The sequence below is a fragment of the Lepus europaeus genome, chromosome 2, assembly GCF_033115175.1.
Source record: "Lepus europaeus isolate LE1 chromosome 2, mLepTim1.pri, whole genome shotgun sequence".
In the NCBI taxonomy this organism is placed as follows: domain Eukaryota; kingdom Metazoa; phylum Chordata; class Mammalia; order Lagomorpha; family Leporidae; genus Lepus; species Lepus europaeus.
The window spans coordinates 145,040,155-145,052,899 of NC_084828.1; the positions used below are offsets into that span (position 1 = coordinate 145,040,155).

The following is a 12,745-nucleotide window of genomic DNA, read 5'->3' on the forward strand; positions in this document are numbered from 1 at the left end:
CTCCAGACTGGCACAGCCCTGAGTGTTGAGACGATCTGGGGAGTGAACTAGCAGATGGAAGATATCTCTCTCTCTCTCTCTCTCTCTCTGTCTTTCCCTTTCACTCTGTAACTCTTTCAAATAAATAAACATACCTTTTTTAAAAAATGGAAAAAATTGCCCTGAAAAGACAATGAAAGATAAACTATAGACTGGGAGAAAATATTTATAAATCACATATCTGACATAGGACTTATATCTACAATATGTAAAGAATTCCAAAAACTTGACAATATAGGGAGGCATTTGGCCAAGTGGCAAAGAATGGTTGGGAAGCCTGGGTTCAAGGCCCAGCTCTGCTCTCAATCCCAGCTTCCTGTTAACGCTCACACTGGGCAGCAGCAGACTGATGGCTCAAGTATTTGGTCCCTACTATCTACAAGGAAGACTTGGATTGGGGTTCCCAGTTTCCAGTTTCAGCCTGCTCCAGCCTTGACTATTGTGGGTATGAGTGTACCTGTCTCTGGCCTCTCAAATAAACTCAACAAAAAGAAAACAAGCAACCCAATTTAAAATAAGCAAAGTATTTGAAAAGATACTTCACAAAAGAAGATACACAGATAGCATATAAGCATATGAAAGTCTTCAGTATCATTATTACAGAAATGCAAAGTAAAACCACATAATGATACCACTACACAGCTATTAAATGGTAGACAGGGAGGGAGGGAGGGAGGGAGGGGTGATAGTTGAAAGACAGAAAAAAGAAACTGACCATACCAGGTGCCGATGAGGATGCAGAACAACTGGAACTCAATACACTGGTGCTAGGAAAGTAAAATAATACAGCCACTGTGGCAACAGGTTGGCAGTTTCTTGTAAATTTAATTTTTTTTAATTTTATTTTTCTGACAGGCAGAGTGGACAGTGAGAGAGAGACAGAGAGAAAGGTCTTCCTTTTCCGTTGGTTCACTCCCCAATGGCCACTGCAGCCGGCGCACTGCGCTGATCTGAAGCCAGGAGCTTCTCCTGGTCTCCCATGCGGGTGCAGGGCCCAAGCACTTGGGCCATCCTCCACTGCACTCCCGGGCCACAGCAGAGAACTGGACCGGAAGAGGAGCAACCAGGACAAAATCCAGCGCCCTGACTGGGACTAGAACCCGGTGTGCCGGCGTCACAGGCGGAGGATTAGCCTATTGAGCCACGGTGCCGGCCCAGTTTCTTGTAAATTTAAATACATACCAACTAACCATATGATCCAGCAATTTCATTCCTGGATATTTACCAAAGTGAAGCAAATCCATATGTTCACCTAAAAGCCTATATTTGAATGTTTATAGCAGCTCTATTTACAATCACCAAAAACTGGAAACTCAAATGCCCTTTAAAAGGGGAGTAGATAAACGGATAAACAAACTATGACTCATCCATACTACAGGCTACTACTCAGAAATAAAAAGGAATAAGCATGAAACATCATGTGCTTAGTGAAAAAGCATACTCAAAGGCTATACATGACATTCCAGAAAAGCCAAAACTACAAAGGCAGATAAAACATGTCAGCAATCATCACAGGTTAATGGTGGAGGCAGGGTTTGACTACAAAGCAGGAAGAAATTATTTTTTCTTCAGAGGGAATGATGGAACTATTCTGTATTTAGATGGCAGTAGTCAAGCTAAGTATGTGTCAAATCACATTCACACCTAAAAGTGTGAATCTTACTTTATGTAAAGGTAAACAGAACAAAAAACATTCATTGATGTGCCTTTAAAAGTGAATAAATGTTTTTAATCTACTCATGACACCACTGTATAATTACATAATATATTGACTGAGTTGTGCAGATCTTTCAAATGTTGACATGTTATACAATACTACCACATTTCTTGTAGCCTCTGAAATCCACAGTGAAAAAGGAAATTAACAACCTAATATTTAGGAATTATTTTGGCTGTGTAGAACTCATAAAAAATCTACTTTAGTAACCCTTAGATGCAAATGATACCATACCAAATCCCTAAAACACAGTATTTCCCAGTCTTTCACAAATTCATCAGGTGTAGCTATTAGTAACACTATTTGTCAAATCATTTAATCAATCATTTGTAAACTCCAAGGTACAGTACTATTTGTATATGTGTGGATAAAGATAAATATGACCCTTCTGGCAAGCCATTTGTTATATACAGGAAAAATAAGAAAACAGCTAAATGTTGTAGTAAACAGAAATTTCTGATGCTACCAGAAATGCAATTTTGAAATACTCTGCAGTTAACACATAACTTCACAATTTCCTGTTTCTGATAAGAATCAGCTAAGTAACAATACCCAAGTGACTAAGTCCGGAAGTTTGGCTGAGTTACAGATCTCTCAGTAAACAATAAAGGGGGAGGAAGCAATCCTCAAATAACTAAGTTCAATATACCATAAGTAATGTGAAAGGATAAGTAAATTCATAAGATAATTCTGTTCTGCTTGAATTTTTTTTAAACAAAGATTTATTTATTTATTTAAAGCTCAGAGTTACAAACAGGGAGAGGGAGAGAGGGAGGGAGGAGGGGAGGGAGGGGGAGGGAGGGGAGGGAGAGGGAGGGAGGGGGAGAGGGAGGGAGGGGGAGAGGGAGGGGGAGAGAGATCTTCCATCCGCTGGTTCACTCCCCAATTGGCCGCAAGGGAGCCAGAGGTGTGTTGATACGAAGCCAGGAGCTTCTTCCAGGTCTCCTACGCCAGAGCAGGGGCCCAAGAACTTGGGCCATCTTGTACTGCTTTCCCAGGCCATAGCAGAGAGCCGGATTGGAAGTGGAGCAGCCAGGTCTCCAACCAGCACCCATAAGGGATGCCAGCATTGCAGGCAGCGGCTTAACCTGCTACACCACACCATAGGCCCCTTGACTTTAAGTCCTAGTTACCTTGTGAAGTAATTTCAATTGTTAAACACACACACACACACACAAATTGTTAAACACTCTTTTTAATGAAAAAAATTATGCAACAACTTCCCCCACTAAGAAAATGAAAACAGGCCAGTCAGAAATAAAGCCTACTAAAAATCAAACTGTATGGGAGGTTTTATTTTTTAAAAATATTTTTACATAAAATATCATTTAATTCTACCCACTTTTGGAAATATCAGTTTGAAACACCAATGAGAGAAAGCACAAAAATATAACAAAAGCAAAAGTACTATGCATACCAAAATTCACTCATTTATTCACTCCACAGTTGTTCACTGAGTAATTACTATAGACTATGAGGAGACAGTCAAGGAACAATAAAGAAAATCATTTCAAGCAAAAATCTTGCTTCAAAATAAACCTCAACTATAATTCTATTTCTTCAACAAACTTATTAATGGTTTCTATATAGAAGGCATTACTCCCTATATAATTATTTTGTCAGGCTTCACAAAGTTTTACTTATTACCCCTCTGAATTTCAATACACTATCCCTCGATTACATTAAGAACATATCACCATTCTATAATTTGAAGAATACTACAGTTTATATTATTTCAGTAGAGAGCCATTATTTGTCACCACTAAAGTGAAGCCATAAATAATCTTGCTGAATTATGAGCAGATAATTATGGTATAAACCACCAACAACGAAAAAGTACATCATAATGAAGAACTTAATGTCTTAATTAACATAACAAACATGTAAGCACATTAACTGATCAAATCCTTATTGTACTGTACAGCAATTAAACATAAATGGGCTTATAATGAAGTGTAATTATATTTTAAAGTTATTTTAATATTTTGGTAAAATAAATGTTATGGATTGAATTGTGTCCCTCAAAAATTCATACACTGAAGTTCTAATCCTCAGTACTGCAGAATGTGACTGTATTTGGACATGGGATACTCCAAGAATTAACTCAGATAAAATGAGGTCATTAGGGTGGGCCCCAATCCAATATAACAGGTGTCCCTATAAAAGGAGACATGGACACAGAGGGAACACCATGTGAAGACAGGCAGAAGATGGCCATCTAAAAGCCCAGAAGAGGCCTAAGAAAAAATCAATCCCATTGACACCTTATGACAGGCTTTCCAGCCTCCAGAATTGTGAGAAAATAATTTCTGTTGTTTAAGCCATCCAGTCTATAGTACTTTGTTAAGACAGCCCTAGCAAACTTGTACAATACACATAAAAATTACAATATGAACCATTTTCAGGTATACAGTTCCATGGCATTAGGTACATTAATGTTGCTGTGCAGCCATCAGCACCATCCAGCTCCAGAATAATTTTCATCTGCAAAACTGAGACTCTATACCAATTAGACAGTATCTCTCTCTCTCTCTCTATATATATATATATATATATACTAAACATATATATACACACTATATATATACACCAAAAGAAGGGCACTTTAAAAAAATCTTTAGAAAATTGAAATTAAAAGTTTCAATGCAGCCAGTGCCGCGGCTCACTAGGTTAATCCTCCGCCTACGGTGCTGGCAGACCGGGTTCTAGTCCCAGTTGGAGTGCCGGATTCTGTCCTGGTTGCTCCTCTTCCAGTCCAGCTCTCTGCTGTGGCCTGGGAAGGCAGTGGAGGATGGCCCAAGTGCTTGGGCCCTGCACCCGCATGGGAGACCAGGAGGAAGCACCTGGCTCCTGGCTTTGGATCGGCGGGGCGCCGGCTGCAACGCGACAGCCGTAGCGGCCACTTGGGAGGTGAACCAATGGAAAAAGGAAGACTTTTCTCTCTGTTTCTCTCACTGTCTAACTCTGCCTGTCAAAAAAAAAAAAAGTTTCAATGCAAAAATTTTTAAATCTATGCATAGTTTTTCCATAATACACATTTTCTATGAACTTTGTTTTGAAGATTTATTTGAAAGTCAGAGTTACACAGAGGGGAGGGAAGGAGGGAGGGAGAGAGGAGGGAAGAGAGAGAGAGGGAGGGAGGGAGAGGGGGAGAGGAGGAGAAGGGGAGACAGAGAGAGGGAGAGAGAGAGGGAGGGAGGAAGAGGGAGAGAGAGAGAGGGAGCAAGGAAGGAAGGGAGGGGAGGAAGGAAGGAAGGGAGAGAGAGAGAAAGGGAGGGAGGGAGGGAGGGAGGGGTCTTCTATCCACTGGTTCACTCCACAATTGGCCGCAACAGCCAGAGCTGGGCCAATCCAAAGCTAGGAGGCAGGAGCTTCTTCCTGGTCTCCCACATGGGTGCTGGGGCCTAATCACTTGGGCCATCTTCTATCGCTTTCCCAGGCCATAGCAGAGAGCTAGATCGGAAGTGGAGCAGCTGGGACTCTAACCGGTGCCCATATGTGATGCCAGCACTGCAGGTGGTGGTTTTACCTGCTATGCCACAGTGTGGACCCCTCTATGAACTTTTTGAAGACTTCACATAATAAATAAGAATAGGGACCAGCGTTATGGCATAGGAGGCAAAGTCACTACCTGCTATGCATCCCATATGTCTTAACTGCTGCACCAAATCACCACCCTAAATACTGTTCATAGCAACTGCTGCACTTAACTCCAGTTCCTACTCATGTGTTCCCTGTGCTTATATCATTTTTATTAATTGGAAAAAAAAATGTCCTTCCATAATAGCCAACAGCAGCCTCCTTGGTAGTATACCCAGTCTGTTGCCTGCAAAGTTTGCCCAAGAACCCTTGGAGACTGCCCTTTCCAGTGAACCTTCACTTTTTGACCTCATGCTGTTATATTTCAGACAGCCATGCAGAGCACCTTTGAAAATTCCCAGGGTGTGATGCCCAAGCTTCACATTGCCAAGTCATCCTGTCCATCCACACCAAGCTGAAGGAGTGATTAAGGCCCTACACGGGGCCAAGTTCAAGTTCTCTGATCACCAGAAGACTCACATCTGAGATGTTTTACCAACTTTAATGCAGATGAATTTGAAAACTTGGTGGCTGTAAAGAGTTCATTCTAGATGACTATGGGGTGAAATAAATCCCCAATCATGGTCCCGTGGACACGCAGCTGGCCTTACATTTGTAAGGCCTTCCACAGTGCTGCCCCATTCTTAAGTACAATGGTTAGAATATTTTTTATTGAAAAGATGAAACATAACAAGCATTGGTGAGGATGCCAAGAAAAGGGAACTCCTGTATAATACTGGGAATATAAACTAGTACATCCATTATGGAAAATGGTATGGAAGTTCCTCAAAAACTACAAACAGAACTTCTCATATGATCCAGCAATCTCTCTTCTGGGAACATATCCAAAAAATTTCAAATCAATATGCTGAAGAATATCTGCACTCCCATGTTGATTATGCATCATTCATAATAGCCAAGATATGAAAAGAACTTATGTGTCCATCAATGGATAAATGGATAAGGAAAATGTGACACACTCATACATACACAGTAGAATATCACTGAGTCTTCAAAAAGGAAATTAGTCATTTGCAACAATGTGCATGAATTTGGAGGACATGCTACATGAAATAAGCCAAGCATATAAAGACAAATATTGTTATGATCTCATTTATGTAAGTATATAGAATCTTAAAAAGTTGAACTCACAGAAGTAGAGAGAATAGAAAGGTGGCTACCAAAGGTTGAGGGACAGGGAGGTAGGGGAGGTAGAAAGAAATTGGCCGGCGCCGGGGCTTAACAGGCTAATCCTCTGCCTTGCGACGTCCTCATCCCATATCCAGAGTATCTGGGTTTAAATTCCAGCTCTGCTCCCAATTTGAGTTTTCTGCTAATGCATATCTTGGGAGGCAGTAGGTCATGGTTCAAGCAATTGGGTACCTGCTACCCAATGTGGGAAAACTAGATTGAGTTCCCGGATCCCAGCTTAATCCAGCTTAGGCCATTGCCGGCATTTGGAGAGTGAACCGGCTAATGTCTGACTCTCTCTCTCTTTTTGCCTCTCAGGTACATAAAAATTACACAATCTGCAACAACTATACAACCCTCTAATTTACTTACATTAAGAACTGATAGGGGCCAGCACTGTGGTGTAGTGGGTAAAGCCGCCGCTGCAGTGCCGGCATCCCATATGGGCACTGGTTTGAGTCCCGGCTGCTCCATTTCTGATCCAGCTCTCTGCTATGGCCTGGGAAAGCAGTGGAAGATGACCCAAGTCCTTGGGCTCCTGTACCCACATAGGAGACCTGGAAGAAGCTCCTAGCTCCTGATCAGCACAGTTCTGGCTGTTGCGGCCAACTGGGGAGTGAACCAGCGGATGGAAGGCCTCTCTTTCTCTCTCTCTCTCTGCCTCTCTTTCTCTCCGTGTAACTCTTGACTTTTTCAAATAAATAAATGTTTAAAAAAAAAAAAAAAAAAAAAAGAACTGATGGTGGAGCCAGGCGCTGCAGTGTAGCTGGCAAAGCCACTGACTGCAGGGCCAGCATCCCGTATGGGTGCCAGTTCAAGTCCTGGCTGCTCCACTTCTGATCCAGCTCTCTGCTATGGCCTGGGAAAGCACTAGCAGTTCATCCAAGTCCTGGGGCCCCTGCACCCACATGGAAAGACCTGGAGGAAGCTCCTGAATCCTGGCTTTTGATTAGCACAGCTCCTGCCGCTGAGGCCAATTAGGGAGTGAACCAGTGGATGGAACACCTCTCTCTCTCTCTCTCTCTCTCTCTTTCTCTGCCTCTCCTCACTGTGGAACTCTTTCAAATAAATAAATCAATCTTAAAAAAAAAAAATAACTGATAGAAACAGAAAATCAAAACATCAACAAGGATATAGAAAGATTGATCCATAAAATACAAAATTTGAGCTAACATATAGAGTATCTTCCACTAAAAAAAAAAAAAAGAATAACTTTATTCAAGTACACATGGAACATGTTCAAAACTGATCATGGGGGCCGATGCTGTGGTGTTAGTGGGTAAAGCTGCTCTCTGCAGTGCCAATATATCACCTGGGTGCTGGTTCAGGTTGTGGATGCTCCAATTCCAATCCAGCTCCCTGCTAATGCACCTGAGAAAACAGCAGAAGATGGCCCAAATGTTTGGGCCCCAGCACCCACATGGGAGACCCAGAAGAATCTCCTGGCTCCTGGCTTCAGACTGGCCCAGGTCTGGCGGTTGCAGCAATTTGGGGAGTGAACTAGCAGATGGAAGATCTCCATCTCTCTCCCCTCTTGAACTCTGCCTTTCAAATACATAAATAAATCTTTAAAAAAAAAAAACTGATCATGTATAAGTGTAGCAAAAGAAATTTTTTTCAAGGCACTTCTAAGACTACAATGACAATATAATGTTCAAGTTATTAATAAAACTATTTAAATGTTTAGAAATAGACTCAATAAATGAAAAAGAAAATCATAATAGAAATTATAAAAATGACATCTGAATAGCAATCAAAGTACTATACTATCACAATGTACAGCTCAGCTAAAATTATGGCCTTAATGTATTTGTAGCTGCAAAAAAAGTGGAGCATCCAGGACTAGAACCAGCGCCCATATGGGATGCCAGCACTTCAGGCCAGGGCGTTAACCTACTGGGCCACAGCACTGGTCCCCCGGCATTTCCTATTTTGATCCAGCTCTCTGCTATGGCCTGGGATAGCAGTAGATATGGCCCAAGTCCTTGGGGCCCTGCACCCACGTGGGAGAACCGGAAAAAGCTCCTGGCTCCTGGCTTTGGATTGGCACAGCTCCAGCCATTGCGGCCATCTGGGGAGTGAACCAGTGGATGGAAGACCTCTCTCTGTCTCTACCGCTCTCTGTAACTCTTTCAATAAATAAATCTTTTTTAAAAAATAAGTAAATAAAAACCTGTTCTTCAGACCCTTTTACCAGAACCATGGACTTATTTTTGAAAAATACCATAATAAAACATCTTAATAAGAGACAAAATTCTAGCAATATTAGAGTAACTGTAGATTGCAAACAGCATCTTGTCAGACACAGAACTGAATATATAGCACGAAGGGGTTGGGGTCCTCACATTCTAGGGCAAGCAGAATTTATACTTGGTCTAGAAATGGGTTCATCTTCCCTACCCAGTCTCTCTCTCGACATTTACAGTATACCTCAAATGCTTCAAAATGTTTAACTCTATGGGATCTATGGTAATATCACCTCAAATCAAAAGACCTATTTAATAGTGAAGGAAGTACAACATTAAGCATTTTTTTTTTAATTTGACATGTAGAGTTATATAGACCTATAGACACTGAGAGACAAGAGACAAAGGTCTTCCTTCCGTTGGTTCACTCCCCAAATGGCCACTATAGCCAGAGCTGTGCCGATTCAAAGCCAGGAGCCAGGTGCTTCTTCCTGGTCTCCCATGTGGGTGCAGGAGCCCAACCACTTGGGCTATCCTCCACTGTCCTCCCAGGCCACAGCATGAGCTGGACTGGAAGAGGAGCAACCAGGACAAGAACCCGGTGCCCATCTGGGATGCCGGCGGATTAACCAAGTGAGCCATGGCGCCGGCCCCAACATTAAGCATTTAATCATGGCAACCACTGGTCTTACCATAGATTATATCACCCAGAAACCATGAGACTAACAAAATGACAGAGTAGTACATTAAAAGCTCAAATAAGTCATCAAAGGATGCAGTACATGCACAGAGCCAACGGCTAGGGTATTATATCCCCAAAACCTAGAACACATGGTACAAAAACCAAGGGGCAGCAGTTTGATGGTCTCTTTTCACCATCACTCCTAATAACGCAATTAATGGAACCTGGGTTTTCATCTCCACAATTTGGAATCTTTGCTGTATTAGAGGTCCTCAGGGAAATGCTTTCACCAGAGGACATAGTAGAGAAGTCCACTCTGCCACACTGGACTCCTCAGGCTGATGGACTAACAAGCAAAAAATAGGAATACATGTACTAGCAGTGATAATCAATCTTAATTATCATTAGGAGTTGTTAATCTAGAACTCTAAGATGTTTCCAGACATGGCACAAAAGAAAACTGCAGCAACCACGGCCCAAAAGAGGCAAAACAGCTAAGGGCTCAAATCTCTCAAATCTACAGATCATAAGCAATCTACACTAGTGGAACTGCTGGCTCAGCATAAGGGAACTCTTAAAATGAATGATGAAGGAGGGAAATGAAGAATATTAATTCCTGCCTCAATACCAGTTGCAATAATAGGAACCACTCACTAGCTTCTATTACTAATCCTTAAAATTTCTGTTGCTAAGACCACAGCCTGACGAAACTGTGATGGATTAGAATCAGTAGTATCCAGCCGGTGCTGTGGCTTAACAGGCTAATCCTCCGCCTTGCGGCGCCGGCACACCGGATTCTATCCTGGTTGCCCCTCTTCCAGGCCAGCTCTCTGCTATGGCCCGGGAAGGCAGTGGAGGATGGCCCAAGTCCTTGGGCCCTGCACCCGCATGGGAGACCAGGAGAAGCACCTGGCTCCTGGCTTCGGATCAGCGTGATGCACCGGCCGCAGCGGCCATTGGAGGGTGAACCACGGCAAAAAGGAAGACCTCTCTCTCTGTCTCTCTCTCTCTCACTATCCACTCTGCCTGTCAAAAAAAAAAAAAAAAAAAAAAAAAAAGAATCAGTAGTATCCAAAGCAATCTGAGCAGAGTAGGAGTAGATTATATCAAAAGTTTCTGTGCCTCATCATCATGCTCTTAGCCTTTTCCACATATTTGTTATCTTGGAGTTCTGGAGATCAAAGTCCGAAACAGGTCTTATAGACCTACCATCAAAGTCTGCATTCCTCAGCAGGTTCTGGAGGAAGAATCTATTCCTTGCCAATTCCAGCTCCTGGAAGCTGTTCACATTCTTGGCTCCTGCATGCATCATCAAAATCTCTTTTCATCATGTCTTTACTGGACATGTATTCCTCATTCTCTCTTTTTTAAAATTTATTTTACTTGAAAGGCAGAGTTACAGAGAAGCACAGGCAGATAGAGTTCTGCAGATGACCACAATGGCCAGAGCTGAGCCAATCTGAAGACAGAAGCTTCTTCTGGGTCTCCCACACGGAGCAGAGGCCCAAGTAGACCAACTTGCACTGCTTCCCAGGCCACAGCAGAGAGCTGGATCGGAAGAGGAGCAACCAGAACTTGAACAGGCACCCACATGGGATGCCGGCACTGTAGGCGGCAGCTTTACCTGCTACGCCACAGTGCCGGCCCCTTCTCTCTTAAAAGGCCCCCTTGAGATTGCACAGGTTCCTCTGACAATCCAGTACACCAAAAGCACAGGCCAAAATAAAAAAGTATTTGAATTGAACTTCATCAGATTAAAATCTTTTGATAATCTTTTATTTAATAGTGCGAAAAGGCAACTCTGAGGCCAGCATTGTAGCACAGCGGGTAAAGTTGCCACCTGTGACATTGGCCTCCCATATGGGTATCAATTCAAGTCCCAGCTGCTTCACTTCTGATCCAAATCCCTGCTAATGCACCTGGGAAAGTAATAGGATATGGTACAAGTGCTTGGACTCCTGCACCCATGTAGGAGACCCAGAAGAAGCTCCTGGCTTCGGCCTGGCCTAGCTCTGGTCATTGCGGCCATTTGGAGAGTGAACCAGCAGATGGAAGACCTCTCTCTTTCTCTAACTCTGCCTTTCAAATAAATAAAATAAATCTTAAAAAAAAAAAAAGAAAAGAAAGAAAGGATAATCCAAAGAAAGTGAGAAAATATCTGGAAGTAATATCTGATCAAGAATACTCAGAATATATAAAGAACTCACACAACAGTAACAAAAAATCCAATTCAAAAATAGGTAAAGGACTTGAATATACACTTTTTCCAAAAATTATATACAGATGGCCAATAAGTACATAAAAATATGCTCAGTATGTTTAGCCATTAGAGAAATGCAAATCAAAATCACAAGGAGACAGTACCACTTCACACTCATTAGGATGGTTATTATCAACAAAACAAAAAGTAGTAACTGTTGGTGAAAATGTGGAGAAGTCAGAACTCTTGTGTATTGCTGGTGTGAATATAAGACAGTACAGCCACTGTGAAAAACATCATGGCAGTTCCTCAAAAATTATAGGGCTGGTGCAGTGCATTAGCAGGCTAAACCTCTGTCTGCATTCCACTTGGGTGCCTGTTCGTGTCCCAGCTGCTCCTCTTCCGATCCAGCTCTGTGCTAATGGCCTGGGAGGACACTGAAGGATTTAACAAGTGCTTGGGCCCCTGCACCCGCCTGGGAGACCTTGAATAAGCACCTGTCTCCTAGCTTCAGACTGGCTGAGCTCTGCCCATTGCAGCCATTTGGGGAGTGAGCCAGAGGATAGAAGACCTTTCATTCTTTCTCTCCCTCTCTCTGTAACTCTACCTCTCAAATAAATAAAAATCTTTTTAAAAAATTAAAAATAGGCTGGCGCCATGGCTTAACCAACTAATCCTCCGCCTTGTGGCGCCGGCTCACCAGGCTCTAGTCCCAGTTGGGGTGCCGGATTCTATCCCGGTTGCCCCTCTTCCAGGCCAGCTCTCTGCTATGGCCCGGGAAGGCTGTGGAGGATGGCCCAAGTCCTTGGGCCCTGCACCCGCATGGGAGACCAGGAGAAGCACCTGGCTCCTGGCTTCAGATCAGCACGATGCGCTGGCCGCAGCGGCCATTGGAGGGTGAACCAACGGCAAAAAGGAAGACCTTTCTCTCTGTCTCTCTCCCTCTCACTATCCACTCTGCCTGTCCAAAAAAAAAAAAAAAAAAATTAAAAATAGAATTAACATATAATCCAGCAATTTCAGTTTTGAGTATACACCTAAATGAAGTCAAAGTGAGGATTCAAACCAATGCCTATCAACTATCTTCATAACAGCATTATTCACCGTAGCCAAAAGGTAGAAGCAACCAAAGAGTCTGTCATCAGATTCAA

The 12,745-nt window shown here is 42.7% G+C and overlaps 1 protein-coding gene and 1 pseudogene across 2 annotated transcripts in view; one reads left to right on the forward strand and one right to left on the reverse strand.

The window, feature by feature from the left end:
• NCK1 (NCK adaptor protein 1) overlaps positions 1-12,745 on the reverse strand; it is a 93,594-nt gene that overhangs the window by 55,877 nt on the left and 24,972 nt on the right. The gene's annotated exons all lie outside the window — the stretch shown is intronic.
• On the forward strand, positions 5,516-5,617 carry LOC133752892 (small nucleolar RNA SNORA70; annotated as a pseudogene).